The sequence below is a fragment of the Heterocephalus glaber genome, unplaced genomic scaffold (genome assembly GCF_053883595.1).
Source record: "Heterocephalus glaber isolate CG9 unplaced genomic scaffold, H.glaber_assembly_v1.0 deba00000347, whole genome shotgun sequence".
Taxonomy (NCBI): Eukaryota; Metazoa; Chordata; class Mammalia; order Rodentia; family Bathyergidae; genus Heterocephalus; species Heterocephalus glaber.
Genome location: NW_028258143.1, coordinates 10513628 through 10526148, shown reverse-complemented (window position 1 = coordinate 10526148; position 12521 = coordinate 10513628). Strand labels below are relative to the sequence as shown.

The 12521-nt window shown below is 37.6% G+C and overlaps 1 protein-coding gene and 1 pseudogene across 2 annotated transcripts in view; one reads left to right on the top strand and one right to left on the bottom strand.

The window, feature by feature from the left end:
• The window catches only part of Thsd7b (thrombospondin type 1 domain containing 7B), a 1329200-nt gene that overhangs the window by 242175 nt on the left and 1074504 nt on the right, over positions 1-12521 (top strand). For both annotated transcript variants that reach the window (XM_087197681.1, XM_087197682.1), the window contains one exon: positions 3034-3095. The gene's annotated coding sequence lies outside the window, so the exon portion shown is untranslated. The remainder of the gene's footprint in view (positions 1-3033; positions 3096-12521) is intronic.
• LOC101700456 (protein CEBPZOS pseudogene) lies at positions 4632-5031 on the bottom strand (annotated as a pseudogene).

Here is a 12521-nt window from a genome sequence, read left to right as displayed (position 1 = left end):
TTTGTCACTGAACAAATTTTCTTAAGCCCTGATATTGCTCTCTGGGGGCAGCTCCTTTGGTGATCGTTCCTTTGGCCCCTCCCTGGCTCTCTAGTCTAGGGTTTTGTTCCTTTTCCCTTTGCATGTCTTTCTTGATCACTTCTGAAGAGGGTGCTGGAGAGCAACGTTCTTCGGGGACTCCTTAGCCTTTACACCTTTCTCGTTCACATAAACTATGTGATTTGGGGTTATTGCAAAATTGGAATAGTCAAATCTTTTGTTTAGCCATAAAATTTCTTCAAAATTTGGCAGTCTAATATATTTACATGTAGTTCACTTTAAGTGACTGTAAACTTGCTCAGGGTTACTACACATGATATTTGAAATTTATTTGTTTCATTGCTTCTTTTTCACCATACACTTTCTATGTCAACCTAACAATGACCACATTAAGGCTATCTAAAACTAGGTGAATAGGTATAACTTGATTTTTAATATTTTATTTTATTTATTTTAATGTAGTTTAAGTAGATATTAATAAAGAAAATGTAAAAAGCATGTTTTACATCTATAAAAAACAAAATTTCATAACAAAATAGAGAATACCAATAGTTAATATACTATATACCATAATCTTAAAAGAATGGCCAAAATATTACTCAGATTACAAGTCATAGACAAAAAAAGAAAACTTGAGGCATTCATAGGCCAATGGATGCAACTTGAAGCATAATGTTAAGAGGTCGGACACACAAACTTGCATATCACATGGTTTTTCTTATATGAGCAACTTTATATATACATATACATATATATGATAGATATAAGGGAAGTAGAGAGTTCACATAATTCCCCAAATTAGGTATAACTTTAATATGATCTTTGTACTGAGCCACTTTAATCAGCTGAAAAAGATTTTAAATGTTTATCATTCAGAACTCTTTATTTTTTAAATTCCAGTTTCTTAGTTTTTGGGGTCTTGAAACAGCACTCCAACCATGGAAACCTTCATATATTTTTTTCTTTCCGCATCCTCTCTTATTTCTTCTTGCAAGTCAGCCAATTATTTTTTTGCTATGATTTATTTTAATAATAATAAAAAATTGTCTTGGTAGTACTGGAGATTTAACCAGGCCTTCACATCGAGTTATATCCCCACCCCATTTTTACTTTGAGGCAGGGTCTTGCTAAAGTGCTAAGCTGTCCAGGCTGGGCTTGAACTTGCAATCCTCCCAGTGTATTGGTATTATAGGCTATGCCTGGCTTATTAATTTTTATTTTAACTGATATTCAAAAACCTAAAAGTTGTGCATGTTAGTGGAGTATGATGTGATGCTCAATACATTTGTACATTGTACAGTGTTTAAATCAGGTAAAGATATTTATCTCCTCTTCAAACATTTATCATTTCTTTGTGATAAAGACTTTCAAGGTCCTTTCTTCTAGCTAGCTTTTTTTAACCTAGTGTACGTGTTTATTATCTGTAGTCACCATACTGTGCAGTAACACCATGAACTACTTGCTTCTATCTAACTGTAACTTAGTACACACTTGTCAACCTTTCCCTATTGTCTTCTCCCACTGTTTCTAGCCTTTGGTAACCACTATTCTATTCCCAGATTCTATGAGATTAACTTTCTTAGGTGCCATACGTCAGTGAGATCACACAGTACTTGTCGTTCTGTGGCTGAAATATTTTACTTAATGATCTCCAGTTTTATCATATTGTTACAAGTGACAGAATTTCACTTTTTTAAAGTTAAATAAAAATAATTTTTTAATATTTTAAATTATTTTAGTTACATATTGGTAGTAGTTCTTCAGATACTTAGATCCACAGAATTTGTATGAGCTCTTTAAAATGCTATTAGCAGTATCCTCTAATAGCTAGATGATTTAACTGGTAAATATTTAAATTATAACACATTATTTTCCAGATCTTGTCTTCCCTTGAGTGTGATATAAGATGACTTAATAACATGTGCTCAATACAAAACAGAGTTTTCCTCAAGATAATCCCTCAGAATAGAAATGTTGTGCCAGCTCAAATCCTGCTGAACTGGTTATTAAAAGATGCTCCTTCAGTAGCCTTGTTTTGAACAGTAAATGCTTATTTCAGATATTACCTTAAAAAGATTTCAAATGTTCATTGATAATAGTTTGGGCTACAGGTTAAAAGATACCTGACAGAATTGACTGAAACAGGGGCTTATACAGATTTAATAATTCATTGGTCCTGGGCTGGGGATTTAGCTCAGTGGTTCCAGCGCCTGCCTCGCAATTGCAAGGTCCCAAGTTCAAGCCCTGGTACCAAAAAAACCCACAAACCCCCACAAAAAATAATTAACTGGTCCTTTGGATATTACTGTACATCTACAGATACTGAGTATCATTAAGAGTAAACAATCCTTAAGGAAACTAAGAAGTGCTTTCTCACTGAGATACAGATAAATATCTACAGGATGGATAAAAAGAACAAAAAACCCCACTTCCCAATGTTATACATATGGATTTTCACAGTTATATATAATGTGAATTTCAGATTAATAAAAATTAAGATGGAATACTTTAGAAACTATTTTATCAAAAGTGGCTCTGACATGTTTCATAAAGAGTTGTACATGATTGTTCATAACACGATTATTAATTAATATCAAAAAGAAGACACAAGCCAAATGTCTAATAACTGATGAATGGATAAATGGAATCTGGTATATCCATACAATGCCATATTATTCAGCCAGTGGAATAAAGTATGATAATAAAGTACGATGTAACTTCTTTGATAACATAATAAACATGTTCAACCAACTTTTTCATAATCCAATAAATAAGATAGCTGAATTAAATTTAAGTTTTGCTTTAAATATTCTAAAACCCATCTATGTCATCGTTAGAATTTTAATCTCACTGATACTACAGAATTTCTCCTAGCAGATGACTGCAATTGTATTTTTACTCAAATAGAATTTTTTAAATAAAATCATGTTGAATAGTGTATTTTTCCAAAATCATTGGATTTAGAAGTGAGTAATACAGACATATATTTTTTAGGACCAAGAAAGAAAAAGAAATGAAACCTCAGCAACTCCAGCCTATTTGTATCTGCTGAAGAGGTAAGCCTAATATACTGCTTTAAGAAGGTAGCCATTCTATGTTATTTTAAGTTTTCTAATAAATATATTTCTTTGTTTTTAAATTTGTCCACTTGTTGGATGAGAATATGGGATCCAAATTTGATAACTTTGGCATGAATGCCATGACTAACAAAGATAACCCAAGTAAGTAATTTGAATTTTCGGTTGAGGTTTGTACAGTAGTCTGGGGATGTAGTTTAGTGGCAGAGTGTTTGCGTAGTGTGCAGTGAGGCTCTGGATTTGATTCCCAGTACCACAAAGGTGGGGGGATAAAACAGCCTCCACTTAAAACTAGAAGATGGATATTTTTGGAGGACCTTTTTAGTGTTCCCTACAATCTGGAAGGGATGGCTTTTTCATATCTCCTCCTCTGGATAATACAAGGTTAAAAAGTATTTAGACCACAGCAAAAAATACTACATGCTAGAAAAATTGGGTTTTATAGTACAGAGCATGCTACTTTTATATAGTATAAGCTTGCTAAAGGTAACTTTATGTGCTTAAATATTTTTAATTATTTCTGATATTAATAGTTACTGTTTTCTTTCACAAGTAAAAGTACTCAAGAGAAAGGAAATTTTTTAAAAATTAATTTTATTGGTTCATTTTATTGGTACATTTTAGGTATACAATTCATTTACATTTATCATTGGGTGTTTGTACCTGTACATGATATATCTTGGTTCTTCTTTTTTTTTTTTTGGTACCAGGAATTGAACTCAGGTCCTTGTGCTTGTGAGGCAGGTGATGGAACCACTGAGCTAAATCCCTGGCCTGGTTCTTATTTTTTCCCCATTACCTGTGCGCCCTTCACCTCCTCCACTCTTCCCTATTTACATAGATTTCATTTCCATTTTTTTTTCTTTTCTCATAGTTTTTTCTTTCCCTCTTTTCCTTTCCCCTTCCCCTCCCTTCACTCCTTCGTCTTTGGACCTTTTTTCCTATTTCAAATTATCAATTATTCATTTTAATCATTTTAACTCTTGTTTACACTATCAGTTTCTCACACTAGAGAAACTATTCGGTATTTACACGTGTGTCCTATTTATTTCACTTAAGAGTATGGCCTCGATGTGCATCCATTTAGCTATAAATGACTGTAGTTTTTCATTCTTTATGGCTGAGTAGTACTCCATTTTATAAAAAAAACCCCACATTTTCTTTATCCAGCTTCCAGTTGATGGGCACTTGGGGTGCTTCCAAGCTTTAGCTATTACAAACTGTGCCGCTATGAACATGGGTGCACATATATCTCTGTGGTATGATTCTTTTAATTCTCTTGGGAAGATACCCAGCAGGGGAATAGCTGGGTCAAATGGGACCTCTAGTCCTAGTTCTTTGAGGTATCTCCATACTGACGTATTTTACAAATAAAATGCTAAGGAAGGAAAAGAAACAAATGCTCTATAAAGATTTCCAAGGAATAGAGCATTTGTTTCTTTTCCTTCCTTAGCGTTCTATTTGTAAAATATTAATCTTTGACAATAAATGTAGAAGAGCAATGAACAGGTGGTGGGTTTGCCTAGTGGGTGGGAGCTGCATTCCATGGGCGACCTGAAGTCCTGCTGCTCGGCAGGAGCCCTGTGGGAGTCCAGCGTCCACAGCATGGTGAACTCATCTTTCTTCTCTTAAAGGTCTCAAACAGCTTAGATGGGAGGCTGAACGTTACAATCCTAATTTTTGCTATCCAGCCATTTTTCTTGATCTTGCTCTCTGGTTCCATAAATTCCAGACTGTTCAATGGATTTGTAATAAACTTCTATTATGAAAGGAAATTTTTTACTCATTGTTTGCCTGAAATCTTGGCTTGTGTTCATCTTATTAAACAAAAATATGCTCCAAAAGCACCCATAAGTTCAGCTACTAAAATTCCCTTAAAGATCTTCTTTGCCAGTGTTTCCATAGAGCAAGCCATCCTGGGACATGCACATCAGGGAGCCCAGAATTTCATTCTTTTTGATGACTGAATAATATTCTGTTGTGTGTCTATTCCACATTTTGAAAGACAGCTAATTTCTTACTAAATCAACCAACAAATCTTTAACATTCTCTTTTTCATTCTCTTCTCATGGAGCTATAGACTAAGTAGCCACATTTACCACCCCCCCAATCACCATATGAAAAAAGATTTTTAAAAATTGTATTTATTGGTACACATTTGCAGTACCTAATGATTATATTCCTCATACCATATGAAAAATTTAACCAGGAATTCTCTTTCTACCTAACATGGACTGCCATATTTCCAACTTCTGATATTGTTTCTGCCATTCAAGAGTCAAGCAAATGTTACATTGCTACATTTCATTATTTAAAACATATATAAGCCCAAGTGGTCCAGACCTCACTTGCCTGCAGGTGCCAATGGTATTTTCTTAGGAGCCCTACCACCACTGGACAGTATTTACAATACTTCATGAAGAATCTGTGGATCCCTGAAAGCTCTCGTACTTTGGGATTCATGATGAGTTGGTGAGCAGGCTTGTTTGCACTAGACTGCCTCTACTCTTCTGCCAGTGTTCTCTGGGTGCTATATTGTTGACCCAGGTTACACTCTTTCCTACTAGGCATCTGTGGGCATTTCCATATCCACTAGGCATCTGCCATCTCCTGTCAAGAATCCAATTTTCTATAAGTTCCCTCCTAACTTGCCCTTCCTTAATGTCCTAAAATATTCAGGGCCAGTGTGGTATGTTTTGCACTGATTTGTCTCCTATACTTGGTGTCACTATTTGGTACTATTTGTAGTGCTTACTCATCATGCTTCAAAATGCTTTCCTTTATAGATTGCTCCTGTAGCTAGCCTACTCTGCAGTGCAGACTGTTCACAGAGTTTGTATCACACTATCAGGCCCATCCTTGGCCCACAGCCATCTGCTATGTATGCTGGCTTCCACCAGGCACAGCCACAAAACTTTGTGCTGATCCTCTTCTCCTGGGCAATCACATTAAACTGACCTTTGAGGATCTCAGGGGTCATACCCTTAGATATTTTGTAAATCTTAGCTCAGATTCTTCTGTGACTCCTACAAATATATTGTGTATTGTGAGTGAGTAAATATTCTCTCTTCCTAGGTTATCCTCCCTGCCTTGTTCAGCCAAAGATCTCCTGTTCAGTCTTCAAAACCCTAGTTCAAAGTTAACCTTCTTGGTGAACCATACCAACTATTTCCATCCCTCACCAGAGAATTTCACTTCCTACTCTGTGCTTAGTTTAGAGCATATGAGTCTGAATGGTGAATATTAGCTTGCTTGTCTGTCTCCCTGTGGTACAGAAAAATCCTTCAGTGTATTTTGTGTTTGGCATGTAGAAACTATTTGATCAATCTTCATTGGGTTTAATTTCACTAAATTTCCCTCCTTGAAGCACATTTCATTTTCACAGGTGGTGAAGGTTTTTCCCTTCAGATCTCCCTCTCTGTCATGTAGACTTGGGTTAACTGTCTGCCTCCAGTTAGATCACTGCAGGTTGTTATGTGGATGGAACACTCAAAAGGCTCTATGTGACTCTGAAAGACACATAGCACTTAAAAATGTGCCTCCTCCACCCCACAGCTTGTTATCTGAGGGGCTGACTATCCTTGATGTGTTAAGGTTTTAACTGATACTACTATTTCAAAAGTTCTGAGATGATTGGCTTACAGAGCCGCATGTGGCAAGGAATAACACTTTGTTTTACAACATTATTTGAGTTGTGACATAAGGCTCCTTGACCTAATTCATGAGAAAACGTGATACCATTTTGATCTGAAAACTGCTAAAGAAAGTAATTGTCCTTTGTAACACATCTCAGACAATATAGGTACCAACTTAATTTTTCTCCTTCACTACTGTTATTTATGATGCAGAGGCAAGGAGAAGAGAAATGTTTTTAGATGAAAAGTGAAATACTCTATTGTGGAGTATGTTTTATGAGGAAAGGAAAGAGATATATAATTTCTGCCTCTGGATTTGCATAGACTTCAGATATCTTTTAAGTTACCATCTCCACACATTATTTAAGGCTCTGTTTTCTAGGATCTTGAAGTCCTAGTTTATTTTTTGACATAAAATCCTATCCTTCACAAGGTAAGTTCTCCCCTATCAATCATGAAGCAAAGGACATTATTTTTCTATGCATTTTCATAGTTAAAGCGTTTCCCTCTCCCACTTATTCAGAATGTATTTAACAAATATATCACCATAAAATATATTCTTAATATTTGGCTTATCATGTGCTTTATTCCACTGATTTCTTCCACAGTGGTACTCTTTTCTGCTGTGGTTTGAATTTTGGTCAGGACCATGAGTAGAATGAGGGATTTAAAAACAAGTCTCAGGCCTTATAGAAAAGAAGCATTTTTCAAGGAATTCTAATTAAACTGGTTCTAGCACTTGGTGGGCACTGGCTCCAAACCCTGCTCCTAGCTCCGGCATTAGACAAATGAGTTCAAAGCTGTGGGGGTGGTGGGATGAGTAAGTATTTGAGAAGTTCTGCAGCTGAAGAAGGTCCTTTTCTTGCTGTCCTTCTTCCTAAGTAAGGTGAGTCCCAAATTTACTATGAAGGGAGAAGAGAATGTGAGCTGGTACATGCCAAGAAGGAGGCATGAGGAAGACAATGGAAGAAGGAGGGGCCCAAGAGGATTTTGAACATTGGTGAATATAGAATGGAGAGAGCAGAGGGGCATGGAGAAGGCAAAGGGGTGGTTGGAATAACAGCAATGACAGGAAAGGACTTTAGTTTACAAGGCCATGTGTTCCTATGGAACCCCTCAGGAGATGCTAGATATTTGGCATGGTTCTAAAATCTCAAGAGGGTATCCTAGAACAGATGTTGCTAGACCCATTCTCAAGGCTGCATGGGTGTTATTATGGCCTTAAGGCCTCACCTTGTCAGACCCAAATCCAAAGGATGGGATCATCTGCAGCAGGAGGAAGCAGTGGTCCTTTCATATCCATAGTACTTATCCAGAGGGGGGTTCAGGCTGCCTCAGAGCAGGAATATTAAAATTTTCTTTGCTCTAGGCCTGGGTTTCTCAATGTAATGGTATCAACATATTGGATAGGATAATTCCCTAATGGGGAGGAATTGTCATGTGAATTATAAGGATGGAAGCAATAGCTCCCTTCTCCGTTGTGAGAAAAAAATGTATCTTCAGACATTATGTACCTTGAGTCTCAGAGAAAGCTGGATTTGAGTTCCACCTTTGTGCCCTTTGTATAATCGTGAAAGAATCTAGAAAGCCAGTCCAGGTGCCGAGTGGGAACATGTCATGTGTCTTTAGGGAAGGCAGGAGTGGTGAGCAGCTCTGTCTGGCTGTCCAGAAGGAAGGCAGTACAGGAAGCGAGGTCTGTGCTGCTATTAGGAGTGGGCTCCTGGCAGGTGGTTCATGGCCCAGGTGAACAAGTCTCCCTGGAAGAGTGAGACAAAGTGAGGTTCAGCTAACCACACAAGTGCAGGGCTGAAGAAGACTCACAACTGAGGAGCCAGGTAGAGCTGCAAGAGCAATGATGCCTACATATACACAATCACTGTTCAAATCATAGAGGTTTAAAACCCAATTTTATCCAATGACTAAATATTAATGAGGTACTAGAAGTTTGGATTGCTAAAGCATTACTGAATTTTTAAACCAGTTTGCCTTTTTTCTCATTTCATCTTAGCCAATATTTTCTTCTGCAATATTCATTTTCTTTTTAATCACAGTGTAGACTTATTGAGAATCTACTATCTTTTAAGCCTTTCATTTTATATTATAGAAAATGCAACGCCATTTTTTCATAATATATATTTAAAGAGCAATAATGAATCTTTTGGAGTTTCAATCTGGCTATTAAATGGTAGACTGACCTTGGGCTCTAAACTCTTCCAGAAAATCAATAATTGTTATGAAAGTTCAGGAATATTCATTATTGCTGATAATAACTCTCATCTCCCCAGATGCATGATCTAATATGTTTAAAGCATTTTCTTCTTACACATGAGGCTGCAAATAAGTAAGCCCAGAAAGTACTCACTTAGTTTTGAGACAGTAAGAGCTTTTGGTTTTCTTGAATGTGTTTTTAATATTGGATAAGAGCACTAGTTTTTATGTGATATGTAGGAGATGAGACATGAGATGACAGGCTTGGGGAGTATACATTAAGATTTCTTATATCTTTCTATTACTACATATTAATTATACAGAATATGTTTTACTGTAGCACTTTCATACATGCATATAATATACTTTGATTATATTGTCCCCTGTGGCATGCCATTATCAATCTTCACCTACAAGAAAGTTTCTGAGTGGAGATGGACTGCAGGGCAGGAGAGGCTCTGTGTGTGTGTGTGTGTGTGTGTGTGTGTGTGTGTGTGTGTGTGTGTGTGTGTGTGTGTGATGGGGGAGTAGTAAATATCAGGAGGTACCAAAGGGTACAAGCAAGATTTTGATCAGAAGGCAAGCCAAAGAGCATCCATGTTGTGGATAGAGAAAGCAGAAGGTCTTTTATCAAGCCCCATGAAGATCAAGGCAGTGTATGAGTCATTAGAATCAATTCCAGGTAGTTAGACTTTCAAGTACCCACAGAACAAGTATTTGAGTGTTTTCTGTGTGTCAAACACATTTTTAGGTACTGAGGATATGGTGGTGAACAAAACAGACAAGTTCCTTTCCTATTCAAGCCTATATGCAAAGGAGGACAGATTTTACACAAATACATATACAAGATGATTCCAGAGAATGAAGAGAATAGTGTAAGGTCATGATAAAGAAACAGGGCAATATGATGAAAGAATAAGGTATATGAAAGTTGGTGAAATATCCTTCCATGCTTCTGGCGGGGGAATGGGAAAAGGTAATTATTGTAAAACACATCCAGAGAATTCTGTTCTTCCAAAGATATACCCTCAAGGAGAAATATTTTATCAGAGTCTAACTAAAATGGGTTTTATTGGCTATAAATATTGGGTTAAGAAAATATGCAATGTCAGCCTCCTCTAGCCTTCCTGTCTCATCTCAAGAGGACAAAATCTCAGTAGCTCAGGTGAAGTTACAGCCCAGGGGCACAGGTCCAGTAAAAGATGGAGACCTGATTATTGATGACAGAACACTTCCTGTCTGTCCACACCTTACCATCACATCAACAGGGTTCCTATATTATATGAGGGGATTACTACTGAAAGATCGGTAAGGTTTGGACTCTACTTAAGAAATACCCTCTAGAGAAATCCAGTGACAGCAGGGGTGTTATGGTTTAGATCAAGAATGACCCCCAGATTTCTCATGTGCTCAAATGTGGGGCTGTTGGAGGATGATCAGAATGTGAGGACCCTATGGCTGACTTGCTGTTAGGAGGTGGAGCCTGGTTAGAAGAGGTGTGTCACTGCAGGGATAACCCGGAAGGATATATTTCTCTCCCTGGCTCCTCTCTTCTCTCTCTGCTTCTGGGCTTCCATGCCATGAGCAGCTTTCCTTTGCTGCCAGGCCTCTCTGCCATTCTGTTTCTGTGTTAGATCCTTCTGACCATGGACTGAAACTTTTGAAACTGTGAACCAAGATAAACTTTTTTATCCATGAAAACAGTAAACACAGCCTAACTCCTAGCAAGATGAACATTCACCTGAGATCTTTTCCTTTTATCCAGTACATCCTGTCTGGCTTTAAAGAAATAACAATTTTTAAGGTATGATAAAATCAGTGAGACTCCAGAAAACGGGGTGGCTCTGGGGGACTTCGCTAAGAAGATGTCCCTGAGCTGAGAGATGTCTCATCTCTGAATTTGACAGAACCAGTCACCATCAGAGGAACAGTGAACAATAGCCAAGTCAAGGCTCCAAGTTGGAGATGAATTTAGTCCAATCAGGAAACAGAGCACCTGGCTGGTGGTGACTAAGCAAAGTGACAATTGGCGTGTGATGAAGTTAAAGGGGCAAGCGGGGCCATGTCATGTGAGATTTTCTAGACTTCTTGTCAGCTCTTTTATATTCTTGTTAGTTGTTTTGGTTTTATTTCATTTTAATACAAGTATCTAAGTCTTCCTTTCCCATTGTGGAATTAATCTAGCTGCTTGTGAGTGAGGCATTGCTTAAGTAGGACCAGACTGTCCTCTTTCCCTTTCTACAGCAGGCCCTTATGATGAGCATATTCTTCTTATGGGAAGGGCTTCCAAGGAAAACTTTGATCAGTGCTATTGGTGGTAAATTTCCATCACTTCTACCAAAGCCTTTTGCTCCTGTGTTCCTGTCTATGACCTGATCACTAAGCATTTGCCTGTTTTGCCCTTCTCACAAGCTTAGCTCCCACTATAGGAGGATCTAACCATGATCTTCCTTCTGGGACTTCTTTATAAAACCCCAGCTGAGCTCCTTACCTTTGATCATTTTATTTGGACCTGTTTCTTAACAAGGGAGGTCTTGATCTGCACTGAAGGGTCTGATCCTGTTCTAGGCATTGGCCCTTACCCCAGCTGTCTGCTTGACTGTCTGGATCAGGGAGGAAGGAGAAGCACATGGCTGGCTCTGCACCACCTGGACACCAGCAGCCACTCCATACATACTTCTCCCTCAGTGCTACACGCTGACCTGGCTTCTTCCTTACACCTCCAAACCTTGATTGTCCTCCAAACCCAAAGAGCCCTGTTCAGGTATCTCTGTGACAGATGGCATAAAGACAAATAGAGAAACAAATCAAATAAAACAATTGTAAGGCTGCTGTTATTTCTGGGTTCTATATTTTATTGATTGATTTCATAGGATAGGCTTACTCTTTAATATAGTGGATTTATCTGAATATCCCAGCTGACAGAGATAATCATAGACCCCATAAAACAAGAGGAGGCACATTAGTGCTCATAAGCATAGCAGATATTTAGCTATTTATTCTAGTTTACATTTATGCTTTATGAGCTTATCTTTTCCTTTCATAATAACTTAATCTCAAATATTTATCAAATATCATGGCAGTTTTTATCAGTAATAATCAGGGTCACAACAGTCAGCATTTATTGAGCTCCTTCTACATGCTAACGTACTAATAAGATACATATACTTCGCTCTCACCTCACATGCATAATTCTTATAGTAAAGCTGCAACACAAGCACTTGTATTCCCATTTTTCAGATGAGAAAACTGAGGCTGCTAGACATCAGGAAATTTGCTCATCAAGAATGTAGAATTAGAATGCAAACCTTGGCCCTTTTAATTTGAAATCCTTGCTTTCCTAGGTGTTCTTTGGCAAAGGCTGCTGACATCATCTGCAGAGCTTCACACAGCTGTGGGAGTTAGTGTTTTGTCCTGTCAGTGATCAAAAAACATTTTTGGCAAAAATGCCTTTGTTTAGTGCCCATAAAGGTAGAAAGTATAATTTATTTTGCAACAATGAGCAGTGGTGGGGTTAGCTACTCAAATGAGAATATATCACTCCATGTTCCTGTCTCTTATA